Source organism: Panulirus ornatus, chromosome 53, assembly GCF_036320965.1.
Source record: "Panulirus ornatus isolate Po-2019 chromosome 53, ASM3632096v1, whole genome shotgun sequence".
Classification (NCBI taxonomy): domain Eukaryota; kingdom Metazoa; phylum Arthropoda; class Malacostraca; order Decapoda; family Palinuridae; genus Panulirus; species Panulirus ornatus.
This window is the reverse complement of record NC_092276.1, coordinates 1,485,001-1,501,571: the sequence shown is the minus strand read 5'-3', so window position 1 is coordinate 1,501,571 and position 16,571 is coordinate 1,485,001. Positions and strand designations below refer to the sequence as shown.

At 47.5% G+C, this 16,571-nt stretch overlaps 1 protein-coding gene across 16 annotated transcripts in view; it reads left to right on the top strand.

Annotated features, from left to right (window-relative positions):
- LOC139765155 (uncharacterized) overlaps positions 1-16,571 on the top strand; it is a 346,502-nt gene that overhangs the window by 3,593 nt on the left and 326,338 nt on the right. For 13 of the 16 annotated variants that reach the window (XR_011716593.1, XR_011716592.1, XR_011716590.1 and 10 more), the window contains exon 1: positions 4,937-5,085. The exons of 1 other annotated variant lie outside the window; for it this stretch is intronic. The gene's annotated coding sequence lies outside the window, so the exon portion shown is untranslated. Of the gene's footprint in view, positions 1-4,936; positions 5,086-16,571 lie in introns of those variants that run through there. 2 more of the 16 variants (XM_071692360.1, XM_071692371.1) reach the window with 2 other exon arrangements.

Below are 16,571 nucleotides of genomic sequence, written 5' to 3'. Positions count from 1 at the left end.
GGGGGGGGGGGGGCGACTGAAAGGCCCCGCGCGCGCGAATCATGGCAGGGTCGTGGATGGTGGCTGGCTTACGAACGTCGATGGTCTAATTTCCCCATAAGCGCTTGGATGCCTCTACGTTGTGTTGACACGATCACACACACACAGTGATCAATGAAGGACTGAGTAATCCACGAACTGATTGATCATCACCCAGGATGACTTCTTAAGAGGAATGATCTTCCTCAATACGAGGTTCAAACTCTGGATCAATTATATTTATGTTAGCCCTCCAAGCTTGACGTACGAGGTCCTTGGTCGACGTGAAAGCACTGATCCGTAAAACCTTCTCCCTGATCCATAGGGTTTAAATAGATCACTTTACGGTTCATCCGACTAACGTTTTAATGTTGGGACGACTGTCTGTCTGCTGGTCTGGAGCGAGACTCAGAGCAGCAGTTAAGACGCGTCTCCGAGATGTTCAACTCACCGACCCCAAAGAATTTCAACAACTTGCCGTTTGGCGACATGTCTTTTTTTCTCCTCCCTCCCTCTCCCCCACCGCAGTCTTCCAAAGCGCTCGTAGTGGTATCGACTGACCGAACGTCTCTCTCTCTCTCTCTCTCTCTCTCTCTCTCTCTCTCTCTCTCTCTCTCTCTCTCTCTCTCGAATGCCCGAGGTTCCTCATGCACCGGGACTGTGTGGTCGTATATCTCAATACATCCGACGGGAGGAGGACGCCTGAAGCAGGCAAGAGTCCACTGCAGGGACACTGAAGAGACGCGTAGCTCTCCTCTCGCGATCGGCTCTTCCGCTTCGACTCTGGACAGCATAAACAAAATCGACGTCAACACTCTATGGACCGAATGGATTTCCATGGAATGAAATATCATAGTTCCAGCAGGAGGTTGTCGGTCGGTATCCTGCAGGGAGGGAAAAAAGAAGTATGAGAGTAAACTTTTATGCAAGTTCGTCGAACGCCTTTGCCTCCGTAACACATCCAAGTCTATCGGGGACACAGCGCAAGTAGCCTCTGCTAAATGTCCAGTTCAGAACAACCATCGACCTATGGATAGAGTTGGATCATTTTGTCAAGTAGAAATCCCTTCTGCAGTCACGCCTCTCCCACTGTGTGTCTCTGAGCATGTCGTGTACCGTCTCGGTGTCTCTCTCATCGCAGGAAGTGATCCTAACAGCATATGCTATTTCCCATCAGCATAAGGCATTCCTTAATAGCATATGATATACCTTGTCGCGTTATGGTGTTCCCTGCAAGCATACAACGAGATCCATCAGCATAAGGTGCTCCTTGTAAGCGCCCACTCACCGTAAAGTGTCTCCTTCCGTCCCTCTCTCTCTCGGGAGAGGGAGAGAGAGAGAGGCAGAGGGACGAGTGGCCCACTCCTCCTACCCCTCGATCCATCTCACAGAGCTCCTGATCCTGACACTTTGTTATTGTCCAGCGGGACAGCTAATGGCAGGAGAGCGAGGACCAGGTCGATGAACACTCACGCGAGACTTATGTAGTCTCAAATTTTCAGCTGTGATTATAGTCCCCCCCAGGCAAACATGAATTTGCTGTGATGGTTTGTAACAGAGAGGACCTGTGTGTAGGAGGTGTCGTCGTTGGATCTGTGGACACGCTATTCCCACAACTCACCATCAGTGAAGGATTTTTCGTGGTGACTGGATGAGGCAAGAAGGAGGCTTTACTCACAGATAGGAATATCTTACACTCCCTCGATCAGCCACTACAATTGTAAGGAGTACCTTACGTCTTCTCTCTCCAGTCGAACTATCCGTTGTAGGTCGGTACAGAAATCTGTGTTGCAAAAGACAGGAGTAGCAGATAGAAGTACGGCACCACTTTCTCTGCGAGGAGGTTCGGATACCAGCTTCATGAACCTGATACCTCAGTACACTGTTCTCTGTAGTTAACATCTCCAACACGTAGAATCTAACACCACACCGAGGGGAGACCATTACGTCTATCCACGACCCATAGCACTCCACGATCTTACGCATCAATAATCTGGTAGATTTCTGAATAAACAATGAGTGTGTTACCTAAATGGACTCCCAGTTGAACTTTGGCTTTTACTAAGCTCCGTTTTCTCTATTTTCTGGTGTTCTCTCTGTTTGAGTGAAGCGTCCTGCAGGCTTTCAACTGACTTGGAGCCTTTGGGGGTTACAGCTAAACTGTAGCCTCTACTGGAACACTATAGGAAGTCCCAGACCACGATGGGTCGCACACATGAGGCGGACATAAAATGTGTACCTCGCATAGTGTATAGAGGCAAGAACAATTCGCTGCCCATCCTATTGGAAAAAGACTTTTTTTTTTTTTTCCTCTCGCTCGTCAGAGCTATAGTTCGCGCCCCCTTTCGATCCATTATGCATGATCCGAAAATAGAAATGACCATCTTGCCTCCGTGAGCAGAGTGAGGGTTAGGAGCGATAACTGTTTTCATCAACAGACAAAAGGTTTGTAAAAGAGGTTTCTTGGAAAAATTACACTTATGTTAGTACGGGTCAAGGGGCCTCGAAGAAAGAGCAGAGACCTTTTGCTCGAGGCAAACAAATATGTATTTGTTGGAATCACAAGAAAAGAAGGAGGGAATTTGGCTCATGTCTTCCCTTATAGCCTCATACATGACGACCGTGTGAGGAACTTTGAGAGGCCCTTAGAAGGTTTTATTTGGTCGACGCTGCCCTACTCACCTTGCCTAGCTCTTCATCTCACACAATGAATGATGTCCCATCAGCTATTCCTTCGCTCGTCGCTCTCATTCCCACTGCTCACCACGCCAGGCTGGGGAGGCGATCTGGGGGTCAACACCCCTTGTGTTACCCTCGGAGCCGAGATAGACCTGTCAGGGATCAGCCATGAACAGTCGCCACACACGCAAGCTTCCTCCCTTTTTCTACTTGACTCAATCTGCTGTATCCCAGCCCCTATATCTTCCCTCTATCTCCTCCTCCTCCTTCCTCCTCTTCCTCCTGCTCTTCCTCCTCCTCCTCCTTGCTCCTCCTCTTCCTCCTCCTCGTCCATCAAGTTGTCTGATGCAAACGACCTGCCTACACTGTGTCTCACCTCATACCTCATACCTCATACACACCGATGTTCCTCACTGATGAGCATCTAGATGCTGTACTCCTCACTCATATTTGACGTTCTCCCTTCTTTCCCTCATGAAAAACTGTTCTAATTGCCTAGCTTTCTCTAAGAACCGATTCACGAGGCATGATTCCCTCATGCGCATTGGACTCACGGTCCTCGGAGATATAACCCAACCTGTTTCATATGAACGTAACTTATCAACATCTCATTTTTTCTCTCCAGATGTCCTCATATGCCTTCTAATCTTCTATCTTACTTCTTTCAATCAACGTAATCGTTGATAGTCCCATTTGTTCTCTGTGTCTCTCTCACGGCATTATCAATTTCATTTATATGACCTTTCAGTGTTATTCACATGGGGCAGGGCAGGGTTATATGAGGCCAGGAGAAGGATAAAATGGCAGCTGAGGCAGATGACAAGGGTGACCATGTCTGTGTGACGAGAGCCTGTGGTAAAGTAGATGATGATTTAGATCGCACAGGTGTGAGTTGAAAAAGGAGACAAATTATATGGCGTGTGTGTTTGTGGGTCACACACCGAGAGACAAGAGAGAAGACATGATTATAGATTATAAACATCCTCTCCTCTGCACACTTATAGTATTGCATATGATCTACTCATACCCGGTGACCCTACACCACTCATCTACGTTCACCTATGGACGAGCTTCTTCTAAACCATGACCTCCCAGACACTATTGCCATTTCAGTATACAGCTCACTGAATTTTTACCAGTTTTCACATCAGCTATACCTCCCAATTATATCCGCAGTTGCTGGATCACCCACCCTTGCATTTAGATACCTTAGCCCCGAGATTCAATCGCTTTTGCACAAAAATCGCCAAAGCACTCACTCTCCTCCCGATATGCGCCCCTCTCTTCCACACTCCTCCCTCTGTCGGGTGTTTAAACACTAACAATCACTCACTTCTCATAGTCTGCTTTTGTTTTAAACTACAGAAGTGTCGTATCTCACTTCCTTACACCCTAACTCAATCCTACAACTCACCCTCCGTCATTTGTTTCAATCCTCCATAGTCACCCGGATTTTACACCCCCCTGTGGACTCACGAGTCATTCTACCCCCTTTTACCCTTCAACTCTGTGACCACTTAGAGCCGAAACATTAATAAGGTTTCTCGTATGTAGCATAAGACTCATTTCTTCAAATCCATTTAAACCCTCGCATTACCACACGTCTTAACCTGAGCCTTTTGAGGACAAAAATCCTCGCTTCGTCTCTTATTTCTGCTCCTGTTTTTTTTCTTTTTTTTGGAAAGTGATAATACAAGAGGGACATGTTTCCCGCAGCGTCCCGTCCTTATCAGTCGCCTCCATGCAACACGCAGCAGCTGGGGAAGGCAGTATTCTTAGCCCCCCTCCCTCCTCTAACCCTCTGGAGGAGGGGGGGTATATATTTAAGACACCGAAGCTGCTGGGAAAAAGATTTTTCAACATTAAAGCTGACTGGGATGTCGTCAAGTCAACCCAGATCCTATCGCATCTCTACAGGTGAATTGGTAGTTTGTTGCTGCGTCTGTTGGCTGGTCAAAGACCCCCTTTTCTCCCCCCCCCCCCCCAGCTTGTTGTAGTTCCCTACGCTTCTCAATGCATTTTCTTGGTTAAAGAGAATGAATATATATGAAAAAAAAAGAGAGTGAGGCAACGCTGGTGGATGTCGTACGGTAATTTCCGGTTTTTGAGGAGGGGGGGGACACAGATCACACCCCCCTTCCCTCCTCCACCCCTATCTACTCTCCCCATGGCAGTGTCAACTGATGCTGGTGGTGAGGGAGGGAGAGGGAGAGAAGAGGGAGAGGGGTGCGTGCGTGCGCGTGCTGGCACAGGTTACCATGACGACAGGCGGAGGGGAGTGTGGCGGCGGCCGGCAGCCCACACCTCAGTGTGCTTTCTGTTGTGCTCGGGGACTGTTCCGCGCAGACCACCCCGCCATGAGAGTCCTTAAGCCCCCTCAGTGCTAAGGTAAGGCCCGCCGTTCTTATCTCTACCTCGGGTGGGCCGGGAGCGGGCGGTGCGGTGGCCAAGGTGGGCATGTGGCACGGTGGGCCCCTCACGGTGGGCTGGGATCAATACCTGGGGGTCCCCAGACGTGAGCCCACCACCGCGCAACCGTGAGGGTGGAGGATGGTGAGCCAACCAACCCCTTCCCGCCACACCACGACGGTCGGCAACACACCTTATGCTGCCGGACCACAACCACAACCGCACACACACACACACACACACACACACACACACACACACGCATGCACTCAATCACACACACACACACACACACACACACACACTCACACACACAGCGACACACGCACTCCACCACCTGTCACACTCGCCTGTCGCCAGTGACAGAACATGAGTGGATTTAAGTCGGTGGCCAGCTGGGGCCTGCGACCGTGGAACGCGTGACATTTGGCCAGCTGAGCGCCTCCTTATGCCAACCTGTTTTCCTTAAGACACCACCACCCACCTCCATACCCACCTCACCACCCCCTCCGATGAACGTGTAAATCTACATCCATAAAAAGAAAAAAAAATCAATTTACAGAACTGTAAACATGTGTAAACGTCTATGCACTCGATCTACGAAGAGTGTGGTGATAATCGTAACTCATAAGACTGCCATAAGAACATGCGTCACTTGACGCTCGTGTACGACGCTGAAGTACCACGCATGTTCGTGAGTTAGTTCGTGGATGGGGGGGTGGATGATGTAAGTTCGTAAGTTAGTTCGTGGATGGGGGGGTGGGGATGTAAGTTCATGGGTTAGTTCGTGGATGGGGGGGGATGTAAGTTCGTGGGTTAGTTCGTGGGGGGGGGGGTGATGTAAGTTCGTAAGTTAGTTCGTGGGGAGGGGGTGGGGATGTAAGTTCGTAAGTTAGTTCGTGGGAGAAAGGGAGGGGGGGATGTAAGTTCGTGAGTTAGTTCGTGGGGAGGGGGTGGGATGTAAGTTCGTAAGTTAGTTCGTGGGGAGGGGGTGGGATGTAAGTTCGTAAGTTAGTTCGTGAGGAGAGGGTGGGATGTAAGTTCGTGAGTTAGTTCATGGGAGGGGGGTATAAGTTCGTGAGTTAGTTCGTGGGAGGGGGGTATAAGTTCGTGAGTTAGTTCATGGGAGGGGGGTATAAGTTCGTGAGTTAGTTCATGGGAGGGGATGACGTAAGATCGTGACTTAGTTCGTGGTAGAGGAGGAGGAGGAGGGGAGGTGAGTGTAAGTTGGCCTAGCGCTCCGGGTGTGAGCACATGGGGGGGCCGGCGTCAGAGACTGGCTTCTGTCATATCCTCCAGCGGCCACACCTTACCCTCGACGAAGAGCCCTGTGAAAAGGGGCCAAGGGGCACCACCTTTGCCATGTGTCTTAGTAACAGGAGCTATATGTCTCTCAGTACCAGGCGGGGGCGTGATCGTACTCCATGTGTCTCCATTACTTGGCGCCCTGTGAGCTCTACTCTCACTCCATATGTCTCAATACCACAATACCCTGTGAGCTATACTCTCACTCCATGTGCCTCGTCACCAGGGATATGCATTCTCACCTCCCGTGTTTAATGTTCTGTGGTTACGTTACATCACTGATGAGAACATATGAAGCATCTGGTATATATATATATATATATATATATATATATATATATATATATATATATATATATATATATATATATATATATATATTGGAAAGGATCACAATGTATATAAGTAATGTGTGTGTCTCTCCCTTCATCAGTTCATCCACTGCACCAGCAGCCATAGCTTTGTCCCTTCCACTGCCTCCACAGTGGTCTTCACTTCCTCTGTAATCTGTGTTAGCTGTGTGTTAGGCTACCCGTCTTCTGTGTCAGGCTACCAGCTCTGTATATTTGGCTACCAGTCGGGCTCCCAGTCCTGTGTATTAAGCAACCAGCTCTGTATATTGGGCTACCAGTCCCGTATATTGAGCTACCAGCTTTGTGTGTTGGGCTACCAGTCTTCTGTGTCGGGCTACCAGTCCTGTATATTGAGCTACCAGCTCTGTATATTGGGCTACTAGTCCTGTATATTGAGCTACCAGCTCTGTGTGTTGGGCTACCAGTCTTCTGTGTCGGGCTACCAATCTTCTGTGTCGGGCTACCAGTCCTGTATATTGAGCTACCAGCTCTGTATGTTGGGCTACCAGTCCTGTATATTGGGCTACCAGTCCTCTGTATGTTGGGCTACCAGTCCTGTATATTGGGCTACCAGTCCTCTGTGTATTGGGCTGGAGGTGCCTGTAGGAAGAAGACGTTAATTTCAGATAAAATGATATAAAATGATGCTTTCTGAACACATGTGGATCCAGTAAGAACCAGACAAAAAGCAGTTATGCTAATCAGGTGGAAGGCAGCAGGTTATTGGAGGGAGTCTGGCCCGATACCCGATATGTTATACATATGCTGTAGTATCTATATGCTGGGGCCAATAAGCTCTGATGTTGACGCGTGCTACGATGTTTTATACGGTTGTGGCAACATAGACTAGATGTTGTGTTTACGTGGTGTGGTAACGCTGAGTTTCCTGTGATGTTTACATAGTGTGGCAACGTTGCCCAGATGTGTTTACATGGTGTGGTAACACTGGGTTTCCTCTGACGTTTAGATGGTGTGGCATCATTGTCCAGCTGTCAGAATCCAGTACTCTTCACTATAACCAGGTCAATTGAGCCCATAGCCCACTGGTTTTATGGGAACCCATTCATCTGCTCAAAACAATCATCATTCTTTTTTATCTTTCATTTTCAACTGTACCTCAAAACACTCCAGTACGATGTCAGTCATGAGACATATGAGTGGGTCTTGGTTTCTTATGAGGGAGAGATGTGTATGAGATAAACAGAAGCGTTGGACGACACACACACACATACATAAAGGGGATTTAACACTGTGTGTGCTACATATGGACTGTTTGTAAACATACGTTGTATTTTTTTAGTAATTTTGTTGTATTCTGTTCGTGTGTTTCAAATTCCAGGAGAGCTTTACCGGTATAGCGTCAGGAACAAAAGAACAAGGGCTTCGTTTGCACAAAAGCCACTTGTTAGCTGTCATGTGAAAATGTGGCATTATATTTTTGTCTTCAATGATAGACTGTGTGTGGGATCCACGCATGTGGGAGAACATGCAATGTAAACTTTGGATAGGAAACAGTCAGGAGGGAAAACGTATAAGCTATGTTACAAAGGGCTCCGTTTGACGTTGCTAAGGAAGAATAAGTATTTCTTCGTAAAAGCCAGCATTTCTGGGCAGCAGGATGTCCTAGAAAGAAAATATGAAGTGCTTATTCTTTTTTTTTTTTTTCCCTAAGAAGGGGAAGGGATAACAGAATTCTTTTATGGAATAGCCTTCTTGTAAGGCAGGATATTCTGAATGGAGGAAGCGAATTCCCAGGACATTCAAGAACTGGATTCCATTTTGGAAGAAGGGTGGGGAAGAGGCAAGCGAGGAGTGCTGGTATGGACGATCCCCATATACTCTGGCTCTTATAATATAAGCCATGAGGGAGGGGGGGTGGATGTGTTGCGTATAACTAAAATGAAGTCAGCCTCTGCTTGAGTGCCACACCTGGATTTATAGTGATAATGGGAGATAAGGGGAGGCTATGAGAAGTTATTGCAATGGCTGGGCAATATGTTTACATACAGCACGGAGAATAGTGCAGACATGAGCAGTTGCGATAAGAGACAGGGGAACAGTGAGGTGCGTTCGGAAATAAGTGTATAAATAGCGTGTGTGAGAGACAGAGTAGCTGGGAGACCGAGTAGTGAAAAATAAGGAACTAGAAAGGATTGTGAAGCAGGTTTCTAACAGAGTGGGATTTGCTGAACAATAAACACTGCTGATCCCACGTCGGCCGATGCTCATATGGACGATGGGAGGGGATTGCACTCGCCCAGGTTATACGTGTCAAGGTTCATAACACAAATCATAAGTAAATGGGTTTCATCCACCGTATATTGCATTAGAACATTGGAGCCACATTGCTCCTGGTTGATTAGCAGAGAGGAGCAAGTGAATGGCTTTCCTCTCTTACACAGCGTCGGAATGAGTAGACAAAAGCAGGCACAAACAGGGAGACGTATTTCTGTGTTCTTGAAAGCTGCGGAGTTGGGGAGGATGGCGGAGTGTGTGGTTTGGTGGTGGGTAGAGTGGGGAAGGAAGAGGAGAATAGGGAAATGGGAATGGGTCTTGGACAATAGGGAGAGTGACCAAATTTATAATGAAACTTTTAAAACAAATGAAGGTGATTGGGGACGATTTACTGGTGCTGGAAGGTGTGTCCATACTGTCACATGTATCTATACTGGACGAGTAAATCTGGTGTCTACAAGCACACTGGGTGAAGTGAGTGTCATCTTCTGCCCTGATACCACCTTGTGTGTGTGTGTGTGTGTGTGTGTGTGTCATCGACTCTGTTCCTGAATAGGAGTGTAACTCCTAAGACCTTATAGTCAAGTATAATGGAAAGCGATGAGGATATTATCATCTAGCAAGGATATAAGCTGCAGGAATTTGAGTGTAATTGGGACTTGGAGATCGACGTTGTCCTCACCCTGTCGCCAGAACCCCACCTTAGGAGAATCACAGTTTAAGAAAGGGGATGCGAATGCATTTGGGAAACTTAACTCTACACTCCGTACTTATCCAAAGCTAGATGATGCCTCTTATATTTGGTCACCGCACGTGAAGAAGCGCAAAGGGCTTTGACAAGGAAGATTAAAAGGAGGGGCAAGATGGATAGTACAAGAATTAAGAGAGTCGAGTTCGCAGTGAGAGGCCATAAATTTGTCCACCACTAAGAGAGATAAGATTAAAGGAGTGACTGAAACCCATCCTTCAAGTCTCTAAACCTGTTACTGCTGAGGTCAATATAATCATCACCTCTACAGTAGAGGGAATGAGACAACGCAGCCAAAGGCCACAACAGGGAAGCAAGCAAGGAAACTTCTTCTAAAAAAGATATCCAGAAGTATTATGTTGATATCAGAGTCGAGTATAGTAGGAATAGAGGAAGTGATGAGGTGGGTAAATGCCAAGAGTTAGATAGTTGTATTTTTGAGGTTAAGAGTGCAAGAGATGAGGACCTAAGAGTGAAGACCAACCTCCCACACACACACACACACATTGCCTTGCAGTCATCATACATTGTCATACATGTCAAGAAGATAAGTAATTTCTTTGCCTGCGTAGACACGCCATGAGAAAGATCAACACGGACACCATTAAACGTAATTACCTGACCAGGACGGACCTCATGGTGGTTTTACCCTTCCTAATTTCAATTAATTACCCACTCACTGCTATAATTTGCGTCAGCTAAGTTTTGTCGTAGTCTTAATTCACTCCATCCAAATCTGGCATGTTAATAACTCTTGACTCATTTACATATTATACTTATGTATTTAAAAGCCTTTTTTTCCGGGGGGGGGGGGGGTCGTTTATTACTGTTACAATTATTTTCAGTTATTCGGCTTCTGTGTTTTCATGGGCAGTTTCTTTTTTTTTTCTTCTTTTTTGGGTTGCTTTATTCAGGGCTTTGTAATGTGTGATTGCTTGCATGAATGATGGTTGACATTAAAATGATGAGCCATGTTCCACGTCCCTCACCACCGCGCATACGGAGCAAGCAGAATACGGTCAACGCCCTCCATGTTCATCCCTACTCACATGCCTTATTGCCCTTATGAATTCCACCTCCAACAAGCCCACCTCTCTTCCGTTGGTCGGTATTCCGGACCTCCTAAGACCCCCACGTCGCAACAGCACCGAAGGGGGGAGTACTTCTTTGCCTTACAACATTACCATCATCTTTGTCTTAAGAGACAATGACCCCCCCATCCCCTGAACTCACTCCCCAATGCACCTCGAACCTTAGTCTCCTCCTCCTCCTCCTCCTCCTCCTCCAAGGCCTATGATTCACTCCATCTCCCTTGGTTCCCATCCTCTGCCATAACCACTCCCAGGTACCCTTCCTGAAGAACTCCACTTAGGCTGGTCCCTCTAGACACTCGTGCTTAACCCATCTCGTCTCCCTTCAGTCCTTCACCTCAATCCTTTACTTCTCTTCGCAGTATCTCTCAACTTCCACCTACCCCATATTCATCCCAAACTTGGACACTTGCTTCTGGTATATTTCTTTCTCGAGTCTGCCACCTTCCCCCCAGATCCGTGTCATCTGCAAACAGCAACTAACTCACCTCCAGTACCTCCTACCCTCCTCAACTTCTCTCCAAGATCTTCTCATTTACCTCCTTCATCATCCCGTCCAGGAACAGATTCAACAGCCATGGTGACATTATACTCCCTTGACGCACAGACTCACCTTCGCCAGGAACCACTTACCCTCCTCCCTTCCTACTCGCAGACACGTAGGTGTGTATGAGAATTTACGGTACCGTTTGGATGATATAAGTAGGGTCATCGAGGGGTCATCTGTTGTAGACTATGATGACTTAACGGAGAGACGGAGGCTTGCCGGAGAAGTGAGTCGTGTGAGACATTCACCTGTTGACACGTGCTAACAGTGACGTTCGAGTGACGTCAGGCGATGTGATGAGGATGACGTCAGGTGGAGTTGGGAGGGGGGCGGGCGGGCGGGCTCTCATGGGGGCACCTGCATCCAGGTGTTCAGGATGACGTCACCGTGACGCAAGGGCTTAGAAGTCGAAATATTACGGAGAAGAAATTAAAACCATTGGAAAAGGGAGAGGCTCGGGGGTCGACTGTGTGTGTGTGTGTGTGTGTGTGTGTGTGTGTGTGTGTGTGTGTCGGGGGAGGGGGATACCCCACCCATTTGGCGGGGTGGAAAAAAAAAGAAGTGAAAGGAGCGAGTGAGAGAGAGAGAGAGAGAGAGAGAGAGAGAGAGAGAGAGAGAGAGAGAGAGAGAGAGTAGCCACGTGAAGGGCTGGTGAGGTGGCTATATCTAGTGGGCGTTACAGTGGCATTGATTTGACAGTGTGAGTGACCTGCTCATGGGGGGGGTGAGGAGACAAGTGGTTGTTGGGGGTGACCACGTAGTGTGGAGTGGTGTTAATGAGGTACTGATATACCTTGTGAGGACCTCTATCCCCTCACACACGACTGTGAGTGAGGGTAGAGATGGCTCATGGATAGTGAGAGGAGGCGTGAGGTTGACCTCATCACACGGGTGTGAGTGAGGGTAGAGATGGCTCATGGATAGTGAGAGGAGGTGTGAGGTTGACCTCATCACACGAGTGTGAGTGAGGGTAGAGTTGGCTCATGGATAGTGAGAGGAGGTGTGAGGTTGACCACGAGTGTGAGTGAGGGTAGAGATGGCTCATGGATAGTGAGAGGTGTGAGGTTGACCTCATCACACGAGTGTGAGTGAGGGTAGAGTTGGCTCATGGATAGTGAGAGGAGGTGTGAGGTTGACCACGAGTGTGAGTGAGGGTAGAGATGGCTCATGGATAGTGAGAGGAGGTGTGAGGTTGACCTCATCACACGAGTGTGAGTGAGGGTAGAGATGGCTCATGGATAGTGAGAGGAGGTGTGAGGTTGACCACGAGTGTGAGTGAGGGTAGAGATGGCTCATGGATAGTGAGAGGAGGTATGAGGTTGACCTCATCATTGTGTGAGTTACGGCACGGAGTCGGTGACGATGAGGTGCCTGACAGCTGTGTGTCTCTCAACCATCCCTTGCTTCCTGTGGTTCCTCATGTCACTCACACTCTCTACCTCCTCATTAAGCTTCCGGTCACTCACGACCCGTCTGACCGGAAAGGTCAACCCTCACGGGGGAATCAATGACCCTTGAACCTAAGCGGTCGAGGTCACGGAAGACGAGAAGTGACTTGAGAAGAAATTTACATACAGAATCCACAGCTGTTGAATACTATGGGCCATGGAAACAAGGCGCTCTCTGATGCACGGTACATAACCCAACAGGAGGGTAGGACAGCAACTTCTTTTTTTCTTTGCCATAGACGAACGTTAGCGTCATTGCGACAGGATCGAGAAGGCTGATCTATATAGAGATATCAAGGTTTCCGGTACAGCTTTAACTGGATCAGGGCAAGCGTCCCGCCCCTCCGACGCTGGTGCGGGCTGGGGGGTTAACGTGGGAAGCGGATGTCGAGGAGGAGGCGCCCTTCGCTGCTGCTGTTGCTGCAGCAGCTGTTGTTGCTGCAGCTGTTGGAAGAAGGGGATGTTGAGGAGGAGGCGCCGCTGCTGCTGCTGCTGTTGTTGCTGCAGCTGTTGCAGCTGTTGGAAGAAGGGGATGTTGAGGAGGAGGTGCCGCTGCTGCTGCTGTTGTAAGAAGGGGATGTTGAGGAGGAGGCGCCGGCGCCGCTACTGCTGCTGCTGTTGCTGCTGCAGCTGTTGTTGGAAGAGAGGAAGCGGTACCTCGGCTGCCGCTGAGGGTAGAGAGAAGCTCAGTGCCAGGGTTACAGCTGCTGGGGCGTAGGAAATGGGAGGTTTCGTGGTGGTGGGGGGGGAAGCTCAGGTAGAGGGAAGTGGAGCGTCGCCAGAATACAGTGGATGAGGAAGTCCAGCATCGCCACCCGCCACAGTTTGGTCGATCCAGTGAATCGGATGATGATGACACCGTCGAGAGGAATGTCTCATTCAAACATGACGATATAGTCGAACGTAACTAAAGCAACTGAGGCGATTATCTGTACTTCATTAGACTGCAAATCAACCTTAAGCATCAACACAGCTGAAAATATCACATCCCCAAGCCCCCATAGGACCAGGGAGGAGGAAGGGGAGACATAGCCACATAGCGCCCTCCGAGATGCGACACTTTGAGTAAAACGTCTCCCACTGACGTCGAGTTTAATCCAATTTGCATCTGAAGAGGAGAAAGAATATCTCAGCGAGAAGGGACTGGTGTCCAGAGACGGTGGGGAGGTGTCTGTGTGTGTGTCACAGCTGCTGTGTCTGTCCCGAGTGTAGTGTGTGGCACAGCATCGGGGGGTGTCTTTTGCCGTTACTGGGAAGGTGATGGGTGATGCATACCCTTTGTTTTTTTTTTTGGTTTTCTTTGCCTGACCCCGTAGAGATCAGGTCAAAGGTCATGTTCAGCGGTCCTCTAGAGTCTTCTTAACGAGACACTCAGTTAACAGTTCTGCCAGCTTGCAGCATTGTTTACAAGACCATTTCATTTTAAGTGACATCTATATTCATATTTTGTCAACAGTCTCATTGCTCTATCTATTTTCTCCTTCAAGAAAAATTTCACCTCCTTTAGTTGGGCAGGAATCACACAGTAGACTCGCCCAGGACTCATAGACTGGTAAGGCTAAATGTGTTCACCACAGAGGAATATATGTAGAGAGAGAGAGAGAGAGAGAGAGAGAGAGAGAGAGAGAGAGAGAGAGAGAGAGAGAGAGACTCCTCCTTCCTTCACAGGCCACGTAGCTCTTTAATACAGCAAAACGACACAGTGTCCTCCTACAGTTGCACTAAAAGAAACACGAAACGAAAACAATCTTAAAGGAGTGAAAGGAAAATAGAAAAAAATAAAGAGAGAAAGGAGACAATACACAGAGACAAACGTAGGAATAGAAAGGAGACAATACATGAATATAAACGTACGAGGTTTTTGCTGGTGGGTTGTTCCATTTTGATTCAAGAATAGCATAGGTTCTCCCTAAACCCTCGTTTTTTTTTTCTTCTAACATGAGGAAGTAAATCTTTAATTGTATTTGCAGGTAATGCTAGGATGAAATATTAATCTCACTTCTATAAAGTTTATCCTGGAAATTCCATTAACTAGATATATCAGCTTAATTATCGTCTTTGATAAGCTTATTTGATACATACACACACACACACACACACACACGTAGACACTACTACTTCATCAGCTTAGGACGTATGAATGATATTACTATCCTCTATATTATCTACAAAAGTTTTCTACAAAAACAAGTGGATGTACGTATGTAGCCTTCATAGATCCTACTAACATTGTACCTCCTTCATCGTAACATTGTTGCTATCCTGAAGGCTACAGTCACTCGAGCCCTACCGTATCTGCTGCCTTCGTGCTTCCCTTCGTCAGAGAAGTGGATAAAGAAATGTCCCGTTTTCGAGCCAGTGTTTCTTCTGTGATTGCATAGTTTTAACTCAGGGTCATCCTGCAAGGTGGGAATTGCTCCCTTGGTGTGGTATTATCAGCTCTATACTCCTCGTACCTTAAGGGTTCTTGTCTTGTGCTTTATAAGTGTCATTATAACTCGTAGAAACAGGAGCTTCACGTGTCTAGTTCTGGGTCACTTAGGACCTCGATTCCCACCGTATTTCCTCAGTACGATGGCAGGACTTGAGGACTAAGGAAGCATGATTAACTTCATCACACTCAGAAGTCTTCCATAAAAAACCCTTTTCTGAAAGCTACTGTCTCATCGAACTGCTGAAGATAATAGGTGGCGAAAGCCTTCGATATTTTCCCTATCTGTAAAACGTATATGATAACCGGTAGTAGGCCTCCACCAAGCAGATATCGATCATGTTGATCAAACTCCCTCAGAGGAGCGATTCAGCGGTTGCTTAAGTCAGCAGGTTCAGATCCTCTTATTGTGTGTAGAGTGTTTGATCCTCTGTGTTGTAGTAGTGGATCCTGCACACGCTGTCGTTTATTTGTTTGTGGATTATGATAGATGGCGTTAATCCTCGGTTGCGTAGTGTTGTATCCTTCATATACAGCCTTAATCTTTCAGATATGCTGTATCTACTTTTTGTGATGTGGACGTACAGTTTATGAGGCTGGATCCCTCATAAATGCGGAAAGATCCCCCCCATGTATGACACAGCAGTGCCGTGTTATAACAGGGTTTGATCCATCGTGTTTTGTGTTGGATCGAGATTGTAACAAAAGAGGATTCAGCATGTATAACACGAGATTTCTGGCTGACACAATCGAATCCATACAGGTAAACCTGTGTATGTACGATCGAGTGCCTTTCAGAACGTACAGAATTCGAGTACATAGGTTCTGTAGGAAACAAGTGGCTCATTTCATTTTCTCTAACAATATTCATTGCTTTGAGAGGAGAAGAATATGCATTCAAGTTGCTGGGTAACTTGAACGCTGTGTGTGTGTGTGTTTGCTCCCACTTAAACCCTGTCTCAGGGGAGGCAACCACTTCTAGCAAACATTCATCTCTTGGTGGGGGGGAAGGGAAAGGAGGCGATAATGGCTTTGGTATACCTCGACAATAGCGATGAAAGTTATGTTAAATCTCAGTCTACAGGCGACGTTAGGGGAGGTTTCCATAGAGTCTGTTGATTCCTACACCTCCATAGCTTCCGTGATCGTCATAGCCAGCCCCTTCCCCCACTATCACATGGTTGTATCGCCTCTCCCACACGCTTGTAGTATGCATGAAACACTTCAAAACACTTCTCTGGCACTGTCTCAAACACTTCATCCTCTGTCGGACGGTCTAGATAAAGAAATCCGACTCTTTCTTAAAC